We start from the raw sequence: 23,349 nt of genomic DNA, 5'->3' as shown, positions 1-23,349 counted from the left end.
ACACAGTCCTCCATGTACTCAATAACTACTTATTGTAACTGATAATGAAGTACTGAAGGTAAGACCCAAAGGAACTAATTTCACATCTATTTCTCTCTCAGTCTATTACACATACAATTATTACTGTTCAGCACTCTAGTGGTGTTATTAATTATAAAATACTTCAGACATACAAAAAAGGCATTCTGCATAAAATAAGTTCAACATACATAACACCCTCACTAAGTAAAGAAGTATAACATTACAAATTCAGTTAATGCTTCCTCCACTTTCAATAAGCATTTAACCATTTAGAAAAAGAACTATGACTACACTCTTGTCTCTTAAGTTAAAAATACCTGTATGAAGCCTATACATGTGGCCCTTGGAGTCATATCAAGACATCACTATTCACCCAGAGACTCTTAAGCGACCTCTGACATGTGACATTTACCACATATGAAACCTCTATCACTGTCAATTTTAAAAGAGAAGGAAACTCTCCCACATGTCAACAGCCATAGTAATGGAAATAGAAAATGACCAGAGGGTTCTTTCCGTCCAAACTTCTCACTATTACTTGTTCAGTCATCAAGTCATGTCTGACTCTTCACTATTACCTTTCCAAAGGGAAAGGCCTCCACTGTCCACCTTGCCCTGTGTATTGTCAGTCCAGCACACTTCTCATTTTTACATCTATATTTCAAGACACTTTCATACACAATATCTCGTTAGTCCTACAAGATAGATAAGGCAGCTATATTTATACCCCAATTTACAGATATGGAAGAACAAAGCAATTAAGAGTACAACAGTGGAGTCACGCAGGGCTTGAATCCCTGCTTCATTACTTTTCTCACAAAGTGAACTGCAAAATAAAGATACCTGGCTTACAGGGTACTTATGAGGATCAGATTATATGACATATATGAAGCACCAAGCACAGAACCTGGTGTAAAATAAGCAATAAATGAATGGTAGTTGCTGCTAGCATTATTGCTGTTATTAATTATGCAAGATCAAACAGCTCCTAAAGAAGGAACTCAAGACTGAAACCTAGGTCTCCTTTGAGTCTTCACAACAACTGCTTCATTCTCAAATGATCACCAGGAGTCCTATCTGTACAGAGCAGATGGCACTATTTCCAGGCAATGCTTCCTCTTTCTCATTGAGACACCATGGTGACTATTTTAGGATTTTAAGAACAGAAAGCCAATAGCAATACTCACAGCTGATAACATCACAAAAAGACAACTAGACATTATGTGCGTCTCATAATACCATCTATAAAGTCATCTGGCCTTCTCCCCAGATGAAACCTTTATCAGCCTTCTATATCAAATAACCAATTTACAGGATGGAAAGAGAGCAGAAAAACATGTTAAACTCAATAGAAATTCAGATTGTAAGGAATTCTAATAGGACAAACCACCCAGGTTCTTCAATAGACGAAAAAGAGAGAGAGGAAGACAGAAAAGGAGACAGAGAGAAGGAATCTACAAATAAAAAAAGAAAGAAAGAAAGGACTTAAGACACTTTAATCAATCCTGATGTCAAAAAAACTTTTTAAAATTCTCTCTCCAAAAAGGCAATAGCATCGGCCCCATTATACATCTCTGCTTGAGGAAGAGAATATGCTAGTGATATCACCAGAATATATGGGAATATTTTAGGCTTTGGGACATTTCTTTTTTTTCTCTGTAAATCAATAAACCTGGCATTCTGGTTTTTAAAAAAAGATCAAAACAACACAGATAGCCTTTACTCTTCCTACACTACATGTATGATAAAAATCTCATCTGACATGTATTTTTAAACACTACAAGTCTACAAATTCTTAAAATGATCCTCCCTCCTCAACCCCAACCCCCAAATCTACAAGAGAAGGCTGGAGCAAAGGTCAAGGGAAAAAACAAACAAGAAAAGTCAGGAAGGAACACTTTTGTGACTGAAGCTTAAAAGAAAACCCACACCGTCAACAGGATTAGCTGTCAATAGGGACCTCCCCCGGAGAAGGCAATGGCACCCCACTCCAGTACTCTTGCCTGGAAAACTCCTGGATGGAGGAGCCTGGAAGGCTGCAGTCCATGGGGTCGCTGAGGGTCAGACACAACTGAGCGACTTCACTTTCACTTTTCATTTTCATGCACTGGAGAAGGAAATGGCAACCCACTCCAGTGTTCTTGCCTGGAGAATCCCAGGGACGGGAGAGCCTGGTGGGCTGCTGTCTATGGGGTCGCACAGAGTCAGACACGACTGAAGTGACTTAGCAGCAGCAACAGCAGCAGGGACCTCCCCAGAAGTAACACTAGGATGTGATTGGAGATATCTTAATGAGAATTAGAGCACCTCCCTGTCATCAAGAAGCAGCCCTGCTTAAGGTAAATGAAATGAAAATTTGTCTGAAGTTTCAACATGGGCACATGCTGAATGAAGATTCCTTATTTCCATATTATTCTAAAAAAGATTTGAGACAGCTCAAAGAATGCATTAGGATTAAAAAGAAGTGGAAAAGAAGGGGGCAAAGAGAAAATGAGGGAGAAAACAGATACTGCCAGAGGTAAGCTTCCACACAAACTGTGTGTCACAAGGTCTTATACAGCTGTGAGGGAAGGGCTGCACACCTGACTGAACTACCTTGCAGAGAGAAATATCAGTGGTTTTAAGAGTCGTGATGGCTATGTAATACAGGCAAACTAGCTGGTCAAAGGAAACACAGCTATTCCTGGTACCCAGACCTGAGGGGAAAAATTACTACACATTTTTACATGGGTTCTAATAATGATGATGATTATAAAAATGATAGCAACTTAAGCTTTACATTTAAAAATTGTTAAGATGGAAAATTTTATGTTATGTACATCTTACACAATAAAAAGGGCGGGGGGGGAGGGCAACAGCACCTCACTTTCTCTGCATGTGTCCTGGGCCAGACATGTTCTAAGCATTTTAAATGCTTAAGTCACAAAATTCTCACAACCACCTTGTGGAGATAGGTATAATTATTATCCCCATTTTATAGATGAGGCCTCAGAACACTGAGGCAGCAAGAGGCTAAATAACATACAACTAGGAAGTTGCAAACCCAGGATTCAAGCCTAGTAAATCTAGCTCCAGGGCAATAACCATGACATCACCCCTCATCCATAAAGTTGCCTCCCTCTGGGGAAAGGAGACGCAATTGCCATCAGCCAAGAGCAGTATCTGCCCATTAACTATCGGTTCAGTTTGGGTTCAGTCTTAGTCCTCCGGATCAGCAGCTAACATTAACAGTAGTAGCAACAGTTACAACAACATCAACAAGGGCACTGAGGCAGAGGAGATAATATCCTCACAAGAATTTTACAAGAGGAGCACTTGTAAATTGTAAATTTCATAAAACTTTTAATGGCCCTCAATAAATCATGAGAAATGCTGGACTGGAAGAAACACAAGCTGGAATCAAGATTGCTGGGAGAAATATCAATCACCTCAGATATGCAGATGATACCACCCTTGTGGCAGAAAGTGAAGAGGAACTAAAAAGCCTCTTGATGAAAGTGAAAGAGGAGAGTGAAAAAGTTGGCTTAAAGCTCAACATTCAGAAAACGAAGATCATGGCATCCGGTCCCATCACTTCATGGCAAATAGATGGGGAAACAGTGGAAACAGTGTCAGACTTTATTTTTCTGGGCTCCAAAATCACTGCAGATGGTGACTGCAGCCATGAAATTAAAAGACGCTTACTCCTTGGAAGAAAAGTTATGACCAACCTAGATAGCATATTCAAAAGCAGAGACATTACTTTGCCGACTAAGGTCCGTCTAGTCAAGGCTATGGTTTTCCCTGTGATGATGTATGGATGTGAGAGTTGGACTGTGAAGAAGCCTGAGCGCCGAAGAACTGGTGCTTTTGAACTGTGGTGTTGGAGAAGACTCTTGAGAGTCCCTTGGACTGCAAGGAGATCCAACCAGTCCATTCTGAAGGACATCAGCCCTGGGATTTCTTTGGAAGGAATGATGCTAAAGCTGAAACTCCAGTAGTTTGGCCACCTCATGCAACGAGTTGACTCATTGGAAAAGACTTTGATGCAGGGAGGGATTGGGGGCAGGAGGAAAAGGGGACGACAGAGGATGAGATGGCTGGATGGCATCACTACTCGATGGACATGAGTCTGAGTGAACTCCGGGAGTTGGTGATGGACAGGGAGGCCTGGTGTGCTGCGATTCATGGGGTCGCAAAGAGTCAGACACGACTGAGCGACTGAATTGAACTGAACTGAATAAAGGCAGACTGCATCACACCAATAATAATTCTGTAAAAGTGATTCTACCCCAACCTAAAATAATGCAATCAATATATGTGTCTCTCTGGTATTCTGGCTTGATTCAAGTAAAGATTCAATTCAGTTCAGTGGCTCAGTCGTGTCTGACTCTTTGTGACCCCATGAACCGCAGCACACCAGGCCTCCCTGTCCATCACCAACTCCCGGAGTTTACCCAGACTCATGTCCATCGAGTTGGTGATGACATCCAGCCATCTCATCCTCTGTCATCCCCTTCTCCTCCTGCCCCCAATCCCTTCCAGCATCAGGGTCTTTTACAATGAGTCAGCTCTTCACATGAGGTGGCCAAAGGATTGGAGTTTCAGCTTCAACATCAGTCCTTTCAATGAACACCCAGGACTGATCTCCTTCAGAATGGACTGGTTGGATCTCCTTGCAGTCCAAGGGACTCTCAAGAGTCTTCTCCAACACCACAGTTCAAAAGCACCAATTCTTCAGCGCTCAGCTTTCTTCACAGTCCAACTCTCACATCCATACATGACCACAGGGAAAACCATAGCCTTGACTAAACAGAACTTTGTTGGCAAAGTAATGTCTCTGCTTTTCAATATGCTATCTAAGTTGGTCATAACTTTCCTTCCAAGGAGTAAGAATCTTTTAATTTCATGGCTGTAATCACCATCTGCAGTGATTTTGGAGCCCCAAAAAATAAAGTCTGACACTGTTTCCCCATCTATTTGCCATGAAGTGATGGGACCGGATGCCATGATCTTCGTTTTCTGAATGTTGAGCTTTAAGCCAACTTTTTCACTCTCCTCTTTCACTTTCATCAAGAGGCTTTTTAGTTCCTCTTCACTTTCTGCCATAAGGGTGGTGTCATCTGCATATCTGAGGTTATTGGTATTTCTCCTGGCAATCTTGATTCCAGCCTGTGCTTCTTCCAGCCCAGCGTTTCTCACGATGTACTCTGCATAGAAGTTAAATAAGCAGGGTGACAATACACAGCCTTGACGTACTCCTTTTCCTATTTGGAACCAGTCTGTTGTTCCATGTGCAGTTCTAATATTTGCTTCCTGACCTGCATACAGGTTTCTCAAGAGACAGGTCAGGTGGTCCAGTATTCCCATCTCTTGAAGAATTTTCCACAGTTTATAGTGATTCACACAGTCAAAGGCTTTGGCATAGTCAATAAAGCAGAACTAGATGTTTTCCTGGAACTCTCTTGCTTTTTTGATGATCCAGCGGATGTTGGCAATTTGATCTCTGGTTCCTCTGCCTTTTCTAAAACCAGCTTGAACATCTGGAAGTTCACAGTTCACGTATTGCTGAAGCCTGGCTTGGAGAATTTTGGGCATTACTTTAGTAGCCTGTGAGATGAGTGCAATTGTGTGGTAGTTTGAGTGTTCTTTGATATTGCCTTTCTTTGGGACTGGAATGAAAACTGACCTTTTCCAGTCCTGTTTTCTAAATTTGCTGGCATATTGAGTGCAGCACTTTCACAGCATCATCTTTCAGGATTTGAAACAGCTCAACTGGAATCCCATCACCTCCACTAGCTTTGTAAGGTCCACTTGACTTCACATTCCAGGATGTCTGGCTCTAGGTGCGTGATCACACCATTGTGATTATCTGGGTCATGAAGATCTTTTTTGTATAGTTCTTCTGTGTATTCTTGCCACCTCTTCTTAATGTCTTCTGCTTCTGTTAGGTCCATATCATTTATGTCCTTTATCGAGCCCATCTTTGCATGAAATGTTCCCTTGGTATCTCTAATTTTCTTGAAGAGATCTCTAGTGTTTCCCATTCTGTTGTTACGGAAAGCCACTAGACCATTCAGGTATGACCTAAATCAAATCCCTTTTGATTATACAGTGGAAGTGAGAAATAGATTTAAGGGACTAGATCTAATAGACAGAGTGCCTGATGAACTATGGACGGAGGTTCGTGACATTGTACAGGCGACAGGGATCAAGACCATCCCCATGGAAAAGAAGTGCAAAAAAGCAAAATGGCTGTCTGAGGAGGCCTTACAAATAGCTGTGAAAAGAAGAGAAGCGAAAAGCAAAGGAGAAAAGGAAAGATATTCCCATTTGAATGCAGAGTTCCAAAGAATAACAAGGAGAGATAAGAAAGCCTTCCTCAGCGATCAATGCAAAGAAGCAGAGGAAAACCACAGAATGGGAAAGGAAAGATTGATTGTTTCTAAAGCAATGGATTGAATGTGTGTTATTTAAGCAATTTTCAGAGTCCTGTTTCAGACTACTAGGTGTTTGGTAAGAATTTGGCAGCAAGGTAAGTGAATTCATACTTGCTGGAGTGAAGCTATTCTATACTGCCAATTACAGGTAGACTATATACTTTCGTAGCCAATCAAGTACAGAATTAGGTTAATATGCTCTTAGGAAAATTAAGGAACCTAGGGTAGGAGGAGAAGGGGATGACAGAGGATGAGATGGCTGGATGGCATCACTGACTCGATGGACGTGAGTCTGAGTGAACTCCGGGAGTTGGTGATGGACAGGGAGGCCTGGCGTGCTGCAATTCATGGGGTTGCAAAGAGTCGGACACGACTGAGCGACTGAACTGAACTGAAGCACTAAAGACATCTAAGTTGCAGCTAACCCAACTCTCCATGGAGGTGAGCCAAGACAATAGTTCCTCACAGGGTCAAAATTTTCCTCTCAAAGTGGTTCTGATTCAGCACCAATGTATAATGGGTGAGTGCCCAAATTCAATGCAATCACAAATCACAAACCCATGATTTGGACCTGGAAAATTCTCCAACTTTTTACTTTAGCCATAAAATTACCTCAATTAAGTACCCACAGACCATCTATTTGAGATGTGTACCCTGAAGCTCCACAAATGAACTGGGCAGCTATCCAAAGTCATCACATATAAACCAATTAAATATCAAGGGATATCTGTAAATAAATAAGACATGGGTTTTGGAGTAGTAGATATCTCACATCTTTCTTTCTGAAATAACTAAGAAGCAGAATCCCTCATTAGTATAAAATGACTACATCATGAGTGTACTAGGGCTAGGATGCGATTTTAAAAGACAAGCAGCTGAAAAGAACATGAAAGAAATATGAATAAAGAAAGTCTTAGGGGAAAAATCCAATTTAAAAAATCAGAGAGATGATCAACTTTATCAATAGTAGTCAGGGAACTTCAAATACAACAATGCTTTATACCATTTTCACCCATCAGACAGGGCCAAAATAGAAATGACCATTAATATCCAAAGCTGATAAACTCAAGGGATAGCAGTGACTATTACATACTCTTAGTGAGAGCATAAATTGGTAGAGCCTTTGGAGAAATGTTTTGAAAGGACATCAATTTTTTAAAATATGCATAACCATTAATTCCATAGGTATGTTTACATACATATACAAAAACAAGTTCAAACTAGGATGTTTACCAAAACATATCTTGAAACCGAAAAACTAATTATTTAAATGCCTATCAAAAGAGGGATGGTTAAATAAACTATGGCAAACACATCTAATACAACACTATGCAGAATTTTATGTAAAGTAAAATGGCTCCTTCATACTCTAACACAGAAAGATTTTCATATTAAGTTTTTAAAAGCCTGTAATAATTCAAAAAGCTTGATCCTGTGGGTAGAGGGGAGGGAAGGAGAGGGAAGCTGCAACAGGAGTCTGAATTGGCCAGGACTCTTTCAGTCCCAAGAGACAGAAATTCGATATTCAAATTTGCACAAGTTAGGCAGTTGAGTAGCTCGTTTAACCGGAAAATACAAAGTGGATCTACTTTAAGGTTCAAGTGGAGCCAGAGGCTCCAACGACTCCATGCTTATACATGCAAGCATGTGAGACTGTATGACTGTGCATCTGTGAGTGTGTCCGTGGTCACTTACCTTCAGTCTTTATGTTGGCATTCTTTCCTATGGCACATAGGTTTCTTTACTTGGCCAAGCACACGCTATCTCACCTTAGCAACTCCAAAGGAATGAACCTGTCCCATATCCAGTATCTGCTTTTCAATCTCAAGGAAGGGGGGTCTGAACCTGCTTTGGTCATATGGCCATCCTGTAGCAATCACTATTTCCAGTGTTAATAGACCAAGCCTAAGTCACATGCTCACCTCCTGGCCAAGGGGTAGAATATAGCAACACTTGGAAAGGGGCGAAAGGGAACACTACACAGCCTAAATTACCAGCTATCAAGCTCACTATGGAGACTTTCACATTTTAATTCTACATACTCCCATTTCCTTGAATTTATTATTTGAATATAGTCATGTATTACACATATGATTTATTTTTTAATTTAAAAAGGAAGAAATACTAGAATACAGTCAGAAAGAAATCCTAAGGTCTAAAAAGTTCAAGGTTGCTGACTTTAGAATTAAGTCATAGGGAAAATAAGCCTCATGTATAAATAACAATCTGCACTTCCAAATCCTGGACACTCGGCCAACATTTTAACCACCAGCCAGTCCTTATCAAACCAAGCATTAAAAAACAAACAGAATATGGAGAAAACATATTTTAATTAATTAGCAATAATATGCTGATAAGAGGAAGAGAAAAGACCTCCAGGACCTGTAAAGAGAAATTTTAAGAAATTAAAATTAAGACAGTACATGGCTTCCAATAGAATCTGAAAGCTCTTTATGTCCTCTCTCACTTTTCTCACCTTATAATCTTAGCAGTACATGCGGAAAAATTCTGGATCAGTTTTACTGAAGCCAAATAATCACTTTCTACCCGTTTCAAATACCTAGTCTAAAGGTGGTAGCAAACCATCTAAATTAAAACAACTTATAGTATCTACTCCTAGAGACATTAGTAAAAATTTCTCCTTTAACTGTCTCAAGACTACAAGTTCTTTTCACAAATAAATTAAATAATAAAATCCCCATTTAGACTGACATACAAAAACAATTCTTTTTTATTTCAATGACTCCAAGCAGGACCCTACCAATTCTAGTATTTGGCTCTGAAGAAAGCCAATTTTGCTCTACTGTAGTGGGGCAAAGATATTTACTATCACTGAATATGCATTTCTTGCCCACATTGCCTAGTTCCACAAGTAGTGCCCTGTGACTACTTTTGGCCAATGGGTTATAAGAGGAAGTGACATGGGTCACTTAAGTGCCAAAAGCATAGTAACCAAGGAGGTTCCATGTTCAAGTATTGCACCAAACATTGTACTTCATTATTTTAACTACAGAAACCCCTCCCTCTTTGTTTTTAACATTTTCCAAGGGACGATGCTACAAGTCTCATTTCAAATCCTAGAAATCTAACTGAAATTCCATTTCCTGCAAGAAACCTACCCAGATCACGTTCCTGGCAATATTGGTAACACACTTACATGTGTACTACAGTAAAGGACTTGAAATGCACTGTGGTTCTGGCATATATAACTAATACAATAAATGGTCTCTATTTCCTATTATTTACAATGTGGTTGGTAAGAAAGGACACACATCAAAAGAGAAACAAGTATAAATGATAATAAATTTCAAGAGAGTACTAAAAATAAGTGCCAGAGGAGTTCCCCATATCTCATCTGGCAACTAAGTAAACTAGTTAGTTATATACTCCCTTATGACTTTTTTTTTAAATTCATGTATGACTGAAAGCAAAGGAGACTCCCTATAGGAATTATAATCTCCCTGAAGGACAGAAACTCTAAGATACAACTACTTCATGGTGCCCTTTACATTCAAACAACAGGTATTCCATCAAACTTTATCTTCTATTGAGGAGAATGTGTTGAAAAATTAAAACAGAAATGTAGTATTCCTCAAGATATTAGGAATCTGTGTCTCCAGCAAAGCAAAGGAGAGAGCTGAACACACATAAGGTTTTCTATTATCCAAGGCAAGTAGAGCAGGACACGGGAGAACAAAGAGTCACCAGGTTACCCGCAGACTTCTGAACACAGCCCTTGACAGCCAGCTTCTTGTGCTGTAGGACTTACAAGCCCTCTGAGCAATATCTGATTTCCAATTCAATTTCCCAAATACTCTGAAACCAGTAAAGAGGATTCCTAGATATGTTGTATGAGTATTCCAGCGTGTTAGTCACTCAGTCATGCCCGACTCTTTGCGACCCCATGGACTACAGCCCACGAGGCTCCTCTGTCCATGAGATTTTCCAGGCAAGGATACTGGAGTGGGTTGCCATTTCCTTCTCCAGGGGATCTTCCCAATGCAGGGATCAAACCCAGGTCTCCTGTACTGCAGGCAGATTCTTTACTGACTGAGCTACAAGGGCACACATATTAAAAAAGGCCTATTTCTCTAAGTACATTAATAAGTACTTTATAAGTACTATCATGATTTAATCAATATAATTTGTCAAATATTTTAATATCTACAAGTATAAGACATTGCAGAGAACAGAATATAAAACATGATCCCCTTTGCCATTCTCACACCCTAATTTGGGAGACATGACGCATGAAAACAAAAACTCCAAAGTATAAATGCAGTATAAAGTGTCAAGTTAATAATAAAGAAAATAAATATTAAAAGAGTTCATTGAAGAAAGGGATTATTTTCAAATTTTGCAGTCTGAACACTTAACAAGCAAGTTGGAAACTGAGCTGAGCTTTAAAGAATATGCAGAATTTCACAGGATAAGGGAGAACATTCCAGGGAAAGGAAAAATAAAGGGTGGCAAACAGAGAAGCCCAAGGGATGTATAAGGGACAGTGCTGACGATTTTACTTTGAGCAGTTCATTAGGGGAGAGCAGCAGCAGCAGCAGCAGTGGGAAATGAGACCAGAAAAGCAAGTTGGTGCCAGACACTGGAAAGCTTTAAATGCCAGACTAAGGAACTTTATCTTGACAGTAATGAGGAGCCATTGAAGGGTTTAAACAAAGTAATGTAATGAAAATAAAAATTAAGATGATTGTTCCAAAACAAAATTTAGGACAGACTGAAGAAGCAACTCACAGGGACAGTGAGACCATTCTGGGGTACTTTCACAAATATCAGGCCTAGATTAGAATGACGACAGTGAGGAAAAAAGGAACAGATGTAAAGAGCTGATAGGACTTGGAAAGTGTTTTTAGCATATGTCAAATCAGACCTTAAAGACTCTGAAGAGCTGAGATTCAGATGCTACAAAGAGATTAAAACCACAGCAACTGCAAATTCCAGCCTACCCAGCAGGGTGTCCCTATACATGAATTGATATTGGGCTCTTCTATACATTCATGCATTGCCATCTCCACACTCATACAAGAGATCCACTCTTTTTCACTGGGATTTTAGGGAAAAAAGTGGAAAATGATATCTAAAAGCCGCTAAGTTATAAAGGCCAGGTAGTTGTACAATAAACAGATAGGAGCTCAAACAACTGTAAAGGCCAAAGGCACTGCAATCACATCTATTGCAAAATGGAAAAACAGACTGCGAATCCAGTCATACTGCGGGCCTAAGTAATGACATCAGATATATCCATTAAACTTGGCAAAAGACTAAGACTGGATGAATGGAGTTATTGAGGTCCCAATCCTTAACAAAAGAGGTTCTTAACCTTTGGGGAGGTCACAGACCCTTTTGGGATCTGATGAATTTCTCTCCAGAGAAAGACTCATAGAATTTTGCATATACATCATTTCAGAATGTTCATAGACTCACCCAAAGCGTACTAGAGACTCTTAGTCCATGAATTCCAAGGGTTCTTAAGAACTCTTCCTAAAATTGGTGATTAAGAATTGATTATCTATTATAATAAGCATATTGACTAAAAATGATCTGACTTAACAGGGCATGTATAATTATTAGTGTGTCCTATGTAATATTAATTACATATGTTGTACAATAGGTATCTATGTGATAAAAAATACTATGTATGCCAAAATAAATTAAAGCAATAATAAGGTCCCCAAAGATATACAAAAATGTAATAAATGTAACTTAAACACTTTTAAAAAATGGTATGTATGGTAAGTCATTTTACATGTTATGCAACACTTTTAGTTTAATGGATGTGCTTATAAGCATGGAGCAGATAATGTATGATTAGGGCTTCCCTTGTGACTCAGCAATACGGGAGACTGGGGTTCGATCCCTGGGTTGGGAAGATCCCCTGGAGAATGGAAAGGCTACCCACTCCGGTATTCTGGCCTGGAGAATTCCATGGACTGTAAAGTCTATGGGGTCTCAAAGAGTTGGACATGACTGAGCGATTTTCACTTTCACTTTAATACACAGTACATGTTATGTAAGATAAAGCACATGTATCAATACATTTTGATTAGGTAGATCGTCGAATGCACAAAATACTTAGCAATGGGATTATTTAGAATATATTTATGTGCAGTACTAGTAGAGCACATGATAATAATGTTTCACTGTTCATGTGTAATTTTTCAAGAAATAGTTTAAGTAGAATTTCAACTTTGGGTGCTGATGGTGGAGTTGGAGCTTCTCTTAAGTCCTAGGAAGAATGTTATCCTCCTTTACTGATTTACAAGACCAGAGTAAAAAATACTTATACTACAAAGAAAAAAAAAAAAGAACCCCTCCTATATAACTGTGGTAAGTATTTTTACCATATACTCCACAGTTAAAAAGGTTTTAAATGAGAAGCCATATAGGTATATTTATTTATAACTTATATATATTGCTCACTAGACCAATAAATTATGTGCCTTATAAAGCATACATAAAAATGGAAATATAAAAGAATGATGCTTATTATAATAAAATTTACCATTTTTAAACATTTAATTTACCTCTTGATGACACAGCTTGTGCTATCCCTAATAAATACTATTAATACTACCACCATTTTTGTTAAGAATAACATGTGAAAAGTCAAAGTCACTCAGTCGTGTCCCACTCTTTATGACTCCATGGACTACACAGTTCATGGAATTCTCCAGGCCAGAATACTGGAGAATTTTCCCTTTCCCTTCTCCAGGGGATCTTCCCAACCCAGGGATCAAAATCAGGTCTCCCACATTGCAGGTAGATTCTTTGCCAGTTGAACCACAAGGGAAGTCCAATAAGAGAGGGGCCCATACGAGGAAAAACATAATGAACACTAAATTACTTTTTAGTTTTGCTTTCACATTTTGTAATATAGCAACTTATAAGTCTGGTTCTAAATTCAGTTCATTTTCATAATAGGTAATTGTTTTATTTGGTTTTAACAGTAATCATAGCCCCAAAACATACTTCACAAAGATGAGTAAGACAAAGGGAAGAACTGTGTCACACCTGCTGCACTGAGTAAACCTCCACATGATATTCAGTCTTCAATCCTGCTCACCATTTATGCAAAAAGCCTTTGCTAAAATTCAGATAGTGCATTTCCACATTTCCTGATGACAATCAGTTGTTCTTACTAACTAATCAGATAGTAATGCCTTTTTAATTAATATATTCTCAGTTTTTACTAGATTTTTTATACAGGTCAGAAAATTCTGTTTTCAAGTTCAAGTGTACATATAAAAAATATTCTTAAAGATCATATCATCTTTAGCAATTAAATCCAATAATGATGGAAATAATTCCAAATATCAATTTTGGATGTTTAGAATTAGAAATATCCAAATATCCATTCCAAATAACTTCTCTTCATAACAGTGGATTTCATCTTGAAAGGTAGTTACTTTTGGGGCCACTGTTATGAATTTACCAATCATCCCAAAGTGACAGATTAAGTGTATTAATTTTCATAAATATCAGCTAGGTAGTATACAATTCACAGACACCTGTAAGAGGAAAATGTCAGCAAATTTCAGACATTTGTATCTGAAATTTGTGTTTTTGTGAAAGAAAAATTGGTAAGTCATCCTCAGATTAGACAATGCTTAAGTCCTTTGTCTCAAGATGACCAGGTAAACTGGATGAAATATTTTATAAAAGATCTGCATGGTGACTTCCTATTGCAACAATACATGTTAAGAGTCTACTATTTAAAATAATAAATCTAAAAATCTAATTACCCAGGCTCCTATGAACTAAAAAACATCACAGCTGACTAAAAATAAAGAATCTTTCAAACAGACCCCTAGTATTTCTCCCATTTCCCAGACAATTGTATATAAATCCTACTGTAGAGACCACTGCTCTAAATGTGCCTGGGCTCCCAAGGGTCAAAGCCCTCCAGGAGTCCCTTCCAACCAATTTTCCTTACATGCTCTCAAAGTTCAAAGGACTTATCCTTAAAGGTAGTCTAATTATATTGTATCCATCTCTGAATCACTACCAGTTGGCAAAAGACACAACTGCAGCACATTCTGTGACACCAGTTGTCTTCAACACTGTTCCCTCAGTGTCATGTTGGCTAGCGATTCAGTCAAATAATAGACAGGGCTCAAACAAGGTCCAAGACTTTTCATGACATATCCTGCCTTAAATCCTTTCTGGAACATGGCAGGGCATAAATAAATCAGTACAATAAATCATGAGCTATATTCAGAGCCAGGGGCTTTCAACTTGCATGACCAATCTAACTTATACAGTGACATATATTTGCATAAGGAGATGACATTTTTACACTTGAAAAACAAGTCTGCTGCATCATCTTAAGAATGCCAAATGATAACACACTGTTTAAAGAAAGAGCTACTGGGGAAAAAAAAAAAAAGCACAAGCCAGTGAAAAAGATTTTGTACTAACTTCTACCAAGAAAAGGGAAAAAAAAAGTCTGTTCTCAAATATACATAAAAATGAGTAAGTTCCCAAGTGTGGTAAGCCTTACATATGGAATCATTTCAAAAACTATGAAAATATAAAATTTGGGGTGTAAAACCTGCCAAAAAAAGATCCACGTAGATTTGGAAAACTGGCACTTTTCATTTTCTTCCAGATCTACAAACTTCACTGTTCCTCACCACCTCCCTCCATTAAAATCCTTTAATGTCTTACAACTGCACCCAGAACATCTGGTTCCTTCTCCCACTTCAGCTGGTGCCACCTTCCTGCTTACACTTTTCCCCTTCATTACTCCCAAAATAACCCCAAGCTTTTCTGTCCTTTCATCTTTGCTATTTAATCTTCCTGAATATACTGCCCTCCTCCTCCTCACTCACTCACAGAGAAATCATCCCCTGCCTTCAATGTTCCCGTCCAACAACAAGCCCTCCACGAAACTTGCTCTGATCTCTTTTAAATGAAAATAATTGCTTGCTCTCCAGATTCCTCAAAGTATACTATTTCAGTACCTCTCTCATCACACTCTTCACATTTAATTAGTACTACAGGTATTTGTGTGTCATCTTATCACCTCTCTTAGGTCATAATCTCTGTAAAAACAGGATCTATATCTTATCATTTAACTTTTCTGTTTTCACAACACAGCACCTTGAACAAAGTAAGCACTCTTATAACTATGTCTTGAATGAATGATTGAGTACACCCTTAGAAATTCTAAAACAGATTTCCTGTACCATCTGGAATGGAGAGGGAGGCAGGACTTAAGACTGCAGAACGAGTATCTTTTCCCTAGTTTCCTCCAAACAAACTCAGCACAGTAAAGCCAGTATTACACATACAGGTATTTTCAAAGGCAAGGACACTTCATCCTTCAACTATTTGGTCAAACATGGTGTGATTACCCATATATATACAAACACACTCACAACAGAATATCTTCTGTTAAACAATTGAATCTGTGCTTGATAATAAAAGCATGTAAATATTTTAACCATATAGGCAAACTAACAATGCAATATATTAAAGCTATCAGATTAAGACCAACCATTCAAAATACAAGTGGAAACAGAGAGAATGACCAAGCAATTTATTCCAAATGAAAAAAATACCCTAAGCTCTAGCTATTCAAATACTAACAAAACTTGAGAGGCAGAATTGTATTGCTAAGACTCCAAACCAACCATTCAAAGATAAGCTAGACCAGAAGCACCAAAGAATCAACATTACTAAGTACAAAGGTGAGATCAGAAACAGCATGAAAATCTTAAAGTGATACTTTCATTAAGTAACCGCTTCATGGCTCCTGGGTCATCAGAAAGCAATGGAGACTACAGCTGTCTCTACTGCACATGAAGACAATAGAAAGGAGCCCAGACAAGAACAGAGGGGTACAATGTGGCCAAATGTGGCTAACATGCTTGGAGAGAAGCCAATTTAGAGGTATGTTGGAGATTCCAGGTCTAAAGACCTGGACTCAAATGTCATCCCTAATACCGACAAGCTGTGCAATCGAATAACAGCCACTTAACCTTCCTTCTAAAATGTAACATGTAGAGCAAGCCTGATACCTGGGTACAGTGTGTCTCAATGTGTCTCAGAGACAGTCCTCAATAAATATTTACTGGCTTTAAAGGGTGAGGGCCATACAAGAAAAGCATATATTTCTCCCCAGGCACTTCCGTGCTTTTTGAGAGAGCAGCCTTAATTAATTTCTGTTTAATACCTTATTATAATATCTGACAGCTAACTTTTGGCCAAAAAACAAAAATACTCCTTTCCTCCTACCTTACACATTACTCAAAATCTTACTAAAATTCTTAAAATTTTAAATCTGTTTGTAATAACTTCCAAACACAAAGAGTAACTCTCATTAAGAAGACTGGGAGCTGAATACCTGGGTTCCTGCCCAAGTAAAGACATTATGTTACTTACTCATGAAAATTAACATATTTGTCTGGCCTTAGTTTTCTCATCTATAACATTATTAACAAGGTTTTCCAAATTACCATTAAGGCCTCTTTGCTCTAAATCTTGTGGTTCATGCTATCCCAAGGATTTTCTAATCTAATTAGGAAAACCCATTCAACAAACACTAATAAGAGAAACTCTTTCAAATAAATAAATAAATAAAGGAGGAAAGGAAGAAAGAAATTTATTTATAGAACAAACTGAGTAATTGATGCTAAAGGAGTGCGATAAAAATCAAGCTTTCGAGAGAACGTACCGGCTTTGACTGTTTTTGAAGATCAAAAGATAAAGGAAACACTTTAAATAAAGAAACGAAACACGTAAAATCAAAGAAGCAAGATATCTACAAGTGATTATAATACTTTCTTGTATAGCGCTTTACAGCATTTCTACATACACCATCTGCAATAAATGTACTGGAATGAGAAGTATTAGAACAGTTTAAATGATTCACATTTGATAAATTTGTCCACAGAGTGTCCATTAAAAACAATAATATAAAAAAATATTTCAGCAAAGAATTTTTTCATCATTTATATGTAGGATGAATTAGTCAGACAAATGCATGCAGGCAAACAGTTATAAATCTACAAATCACAGAATTTCAGCACAAGAAAAAAACGTGAACTCAAACCAACGTGCTCATTTAACGATGAAGAAATTCCTTTAACGATAAAGGCTCACAGAGTTCATGTGACGCTAACTACTGTATATGCAAAATGACAGGACCAGACTGTAGAGGCAGAAATAAATAGAGAAATCCAAGAAATTGTAAAAAAAAAAAGAATCAAATAATCTGATAATGGATTAGATAGTGGTGTGTTTAGGATATGGAATGTAGAATAAAGTCTTACTATATTATCTTCTTATTTAATATAAATTAATTTAAAGACCACAACAATATGAGCTTAAGTACATTATTCCGATTTTAAGCATGAAAATCTGAGGTTTACAGCGGTTAAATAACTAGCACAAGGTTACATCCACTAAGTAGAAGGGCCAGGACATCATCCCCTGTCTGAAGTCAAACATCCATTCTCAAAAGAAGCTTAAAAATTGCCTCAAACTTACAAGCCAGGCAAAATTACAAGGCAAAAATCAAGCACCATTCTGGAAACATTGGATAATTCAGTGTCATCAGAATTCTGGACCTGTTAATAGGTGTATTTCACCTCTGTACTGGCACCTAGTGTTATCGATCTGGCCTATGCTCTCCTGATGCTCATGTCCAGTACTTACCAATAAAGCCCAACTTCCCCACCCTCCACACTGAAACATATACATGGGGAGAGACTGCTGTTTAGTCACTGAGTCCAGTCTGACTCTTTGCGACCCCATGGACTGCAGTCCTCCAGGCCTCTCTGTCCATGGGATTTCCCAAGGCAGGAATACTGGAGGGGGTTGCCATTTCCTTCTCCAGGGGATCTTCCCAACCCAGGGATTGAACTGGTGTCTCCTGCATTGCAGGCGAATTCTTTACCATTCAGAGCCTCCTGGAAAGACTGGGGAGAGATTAGATCAACTATATCTAAGATGAGGGTGACTAGACTGATTAATCTGAAGTCTTCTACAACTCCTCCAGTGATTGCAGCTTCACCTTCTAAGTATGACAACTATATTAAGCTTTTCTAAAAGTCTGTCATTTCAAGGAGCCTCAGCAGTACCGTGTTGCAGATGGGGAAATGGAGGAGGACACACAGATATACAACAACCCACTCTACTTGCATTTCAAGAATTGGACTTAAATGTTGGAATCAGCGTTTTATAATAATTCTTCTTTTTCAACCAAGTATCTTGCAGAAATATAAAATAATCATTGGTACATTAATCCAAATATGATGCACCCACAAAACATCATCTAAAATTAAAGGAAAAAATCTGCACCTCTTCCTTAAACTAAGCAACCAATAAAGGCACACAGTTGCTATTAGGCTATTTTATGACCTTTGACTCCATATGGTGAGAGGCACAAAATCTGACTAAAACAAAAAAGAGAGAAAGGAAGGTTTGAATTGACTAGACCTCATCTCTGATGTTAAGAAAAAAGGTCAGAGACCACACAGTCCATCCTTAGTGACTAATAACCAAGAGCTAAGCTACTGGTTAACCTGGAAGAAAAGCACTAAAGAAGTCCTTTCCTAAAGTCTAGTCTGTCCCACTTTTAGGAAAGCTATATGAGGTGGGGAGAAATCTGTATGGTTCTGCAGCCCAAACTAAATACAGTGCTCTGCTACTGAACTCCTGAAACACATGTACTTAACCCAGTCCCACACTCTTTTGCACCAATAATTGGAGGTAATGTAAAAAGGAGCCCACCACATGTTTCCAGACCTCTGCAAGAAAAGTAGCTGATGGCCCCCTGAGAAACCCTGATTATCACAGGTAGAAAGTGAAAATCAAAGGAATAATGAGCATCTTGGGATTTCCTCTACCCGATGACTTAGAAGATTCTATTCAGTGGTGTGTGCCTATGTTGACCTCCCATACTTGCCCTAAAATGAAAGCTATTTTAGGCCATATGGTTTAAGACCAACCAACCCCAAAAGATATGTAACATATTCAAACAATGTGGAATCCCTGGGGGATAGGGCAATAAAGACAAGCTAAAGTGAGGAATGAAGGTAATACCTAAAAGAAGGTATGTGAAATTGATGACAACAGAGATGTTCTTTAAAAAGAATTATAAATCATACTGTGATATATAGTCCAAAAGAGAAAAGATTTTCAAAGAATGCCCAATATCCCTTTCTTCCCCTCTCCAGCTTTCAGCACCTCTATGCCGCCCTCATCACTTACTCAACATTTAGTCCTGATAAACACTGATCAGTGGATTAGCAGGATCAAGAGTACATGAAGAGAACATTCCATCCTGGGAACATCTTTAAACTATTTAAGCGTGTTTACCACTCTTTCCTATAGAGTAGAAGCATGAAAATCTGTGAGTGCTTTCACAATATGTACCAGTCAGCACCAGAGCAACCCAATCCTCTGCCCACCAAAAGATTAACACATACAAAGACAACAGGAAATTCAACAAAAATTAAAGTTGACCCCAGACTCCCTCAACAGTTACACTGTCTTAAATATTGGCAGTATCTTTGTACCACACCCACTTCATGCTACCCTTAAAGCTTCCTGGCATAAGCAAGTTCTTGGGATTATACAAACTGCTGCTTCTGTTTCCAGCCCAGATTTCTAGAAATGAAACCCTGGAATTGAAGGAGAAAGAAAAACAAATGTTGGCAGAAAGAGGGAGGAAAATGCATTGTCTATATAATCCCAGTTTAAATGGAACAATCACCATTAGTCCCATCAAGCACTTTTTTTTCAATAAAACCACTTACCCAAAAATGCAGATCTAAAATACTCCCTTGGCTTAAACCACACAAAAAGCAATTTAAAAGATACAATCCTACAGATTTTCTCAGAAAGAAATGAAGAAAAGATTAACTATAAACTATGTAAAATTCAAATTTTGCACCTTAAAAACCAAACTTCATCGTGAGTTAACTAAATGAAATAAATTATCTGTGCAAAACGTCTACAAAAATCAAACGGAATGCCTGTTCTTATAAGCAGCACCCCTGCTTTTTCTCTCCAAACCATATATTCCCTATTCAGGCCCCCTTTTTGATCCATTGTTTCCAAAGCACAAATTCTGAATAAGAAATAGAGGGAAACCATTTCCAAACCTAGTTCACAAAACCAAATTAGACCCACAAAGTACAGGAGATATAAAAGAAACATTTGCAGTTGCATGTAGTTTACAACAAATAGTTCAAGGAATGCCCATTTATTAGGCTAAATCAAATCCCACTGCTACCTTTAACCCAAAACTATTTCTAGTTCAGGAGCCAAAAGACCCAAGCAAATACTTTCTTTTCACATTATTCTCAACATGAAGAAATCTGACCCCCTTCCTACTACATCACAGCTTCTGTGAAACAAGCTGAGAGGCCCCTTTGGCCAACTTTTTTTTTTTTTTTTTGAGACTAACCTTCAACCAATTCCAGAATTGAAGACAAACCTCAAATTTAACCCCTGAAATCCATCCCTTCAGCTGTAGAGTATAATCTAGGCTGCACCGCAGCAATGTTTTACACAGACACTTGAAGATTTCTTAATCACTGAAGTGTAAGCCTCAGCCCTCACAAATCATCGCCACAGAGATTACTCTTGGCATCAACAGAGGGTGCCGGGACTGCAATTCACTCAAGAACCCTTCATTCACCACCATCATACTCGACATTAAAAATTCACCATCACAAAACAAAATAAAAAAGTCACCTTCTCCACAAGGACACCTGCCTCTTCAACGCCTACAGTGAACGAAGAAAGTCAAGTCTGAAAAGCTAAAAGATCCTCCAGCTTAAAGTTTTCCTCCCCACCAAACTCTGCAGCCACAGCAGCACGGACTGTCCTTGCCACACACACAGGCTTTATTGTCAAACCCTCCGTCTCCCTCTAACACCGTCAACTGAGGCAGTGTCTACAGCCCATGGGAGTGACTGCTTCAAAAACAAACAAACAAACAAAAAACAACATAGCTGGGTAGTAAGAGCGGGAATCCTGGTGTCCGGTTTCTCCCATTACTCTTCCAAGCGACTAGGGAAAGGCTCGAGTTCAGTCGAGCTGACCATTAACCCATCCCACCCCTCAGTCGTCCAGCCGACGTGTTTGCCCCCCTACTCCCCACTTCCTACGTCCTTTCAGCGGAATCTGACGATGGGGACCAAACCCTAGACACAACAGGAAAAAAATCTCCCTTATCCATCCCATTTCTGCCTTCGAAATCCCTCTGTCTGGAGACGGGAAAAGCAAGTGCGCGGGGGGTAAAACAGAAGCGCCGTCGAAGGCTGAGGCTTACGCGAACGCTCGCCACGGTCATCCCCATTTCGCAGTCCCGGCAAGCGAAGACTCGGAGAGGTTACCCGGCTTGCCAAGGTCACCGCGCTCGCCCGGGCCGAGGGGCGCCCGCGCCGACTTCCGGCTCCCCCTCTCGGCGGCGGCGGCGGGGAGCGCCCGCGGGCTCGGGGCGCCGCTCCCCACGCCGCGCCGGCAGCCGCGAGCCTCGCGCACCCTCCGCGGATGCTCGCCCGGTCCGCGCTAACTAGGGCAACTGGGAAACACGGGCAAGCCAAAGTCGCTGCTGCAGCAGTTTCCCTCCGCGACGCAGCCCCCAGCTGGTGCCCGTGACAGCTGCGACCTCCGCCCCCTCCAGCCGCGCGAGGCCGAGGGAGAACTCGGGGAAAGTGGGAGGGGGGAAGAGCGGAGAGAAAGGAGAGCGGGGGGCGGAGGGGGCGCCAGCTGCTCCCGCCCCCTAGGGCCTCAGCGGCCGCGCGGCTCGTGACAGCTGCACCCACCGGGAGGCTCGGCGCCCGCCGTCCGCCACTCACCTGCCGCCGCCGCCTCTGGGCCGCGCTGACGGGCGCCGCGCTCGCCCGCGACCGTGGCGGCGCCGCCGCGGCCTCCGCCGCTGCTCGGGCCGGGAGCCCGCCGCCGCCGCCGCCGCGGCTCTCCGGCCCCCTCCTCCGGAGCCAGGGGGTCCCCCCTCAGGGGGGATGCAGAACGGACCCGACACAGGCTCCGCTGGACGGAGCAACAGGGAACAGGGCGGCCGAGGCGCTGGAGGCCGCGGTCCGGCCGTCTAAGGAGAAGGCTTCGAGAATCGCGTCAGACTCCCGCTCTCCTGGCCTGAAGAACAGGCATTTCAGCCGCTCTCCGCGGCCGCCATGTTCTCCTCCTCCTCCTCCTCCTCCTCCTCCTCGGCTGCCGCCGCCGCCGCCGCCGCCCCCTGCTCGCGGCCCCGCCCCCTTCGCGCCCCGCCCCGCCCCGCCCCGCCGGCTCCCGGCCGCCCCGCCCCGCCCTGCCGCCCGCCGCCCGCCGCCCGCCGCCCGCCGCCTGCCGCCCCGCCCGGCGCGCTGCCCCTGAACCCTCAACCTGGCGGAGTCTCAGCGACCCGGCGCCCGCGAGCTCCGACGGCGCGCCCGGGGCAGCCAGTTCCCGCGCCGCGGGGCGGCGGACCGAGGAGCCGCCCCGCGCCCCCTGCCGGCCGCAGGCCCGAGGGAGAGCTGCCGCGGTCCCGCCCCGGCCCGCGTCCTAACGAAGTGTGGGAAAGGAGGCCCTAACTCTTCCCCCTCCCCTCGGGGCGTTCCTTTGACTGCTGCCGGGAAGCCGCCTCGAACCCCAGGGTGCTTTCAGCTAGGCCGCCCGGCCTGCAGCCTCCGGCTGGCCCAATCCCGTCCGGGAAGGTGCGGAGCGGCGAGGGGCGCGGGATAGACCCGGGAGGAGTCGGGTCTGGCCTGTCCCTCCGCTGATTTCTTGTATTACCTCGAGCGAGCCACCTCCGAGGGCCTCGTTTTATATTCTGAAAAATTGGGAGTTGGTTGCCTGGATGATTTCACAGGCTATTAGATAAGGGAAAAGAAAGATCATCTGCTCCCTTCGTTTTACAGATGGAAAAAAAAATGTG

General features: G+C 41.1%; 1 protein-coding gene across 29 annotated transcripts in view; it reads right to left on the bottom strand.

Moving 5' to 3' along the window:
- Positions 1–23,003, bottom strand: part of NCOA1 (nuclear receptor coactivator 1) — a 219,274-nt gene extending 196,271 nt beyond the window's left edge. For 4 of the 29 annotated variants that reach the window (XM_069582761.1, XM_069582769.1, XM_069582742.1 and 1 more), the window contains exon 1: positions 22,274–22,694. The gene's annotated coding sequence lies outside the window, so the exon portion shown is untranslated. Of the gene's footprint in view, positions 1–21,744; positions 22,103–22,273; positions 22,695–22,817 lie in introns of those variants that run through there. The other 25 variants (XM_069582759.1, XM_069582766.1, XM_069582741.1 and 22 more) reach the window with 13 other exon arrangements.
- Between the last annotated feature and the right edge of the window lie 346 nt (positions 23,004–23,349).

This window comes from Ovis canadensis, chromosome 3 (genome assembly GCF_042477335.2).
Source record: "Ovis canadensis isolate MfBH-ARS-UI-01 breed Bighorn chromosome 3, ARS-UI_OviCan_v2, whole genome shotgun sequence".
In the NCBI taxonomy this organism is placed as follows: Eukaryota; Metazoa; Chordata; class Mammalia; order Artiodactyla; family Bovidae; genus Ovis; species Ovis canadensis.
Note: the sequence above shows the minus strand (reverse complement) of the source record. Positions and strands in the feature narration are given on the sequence as shown.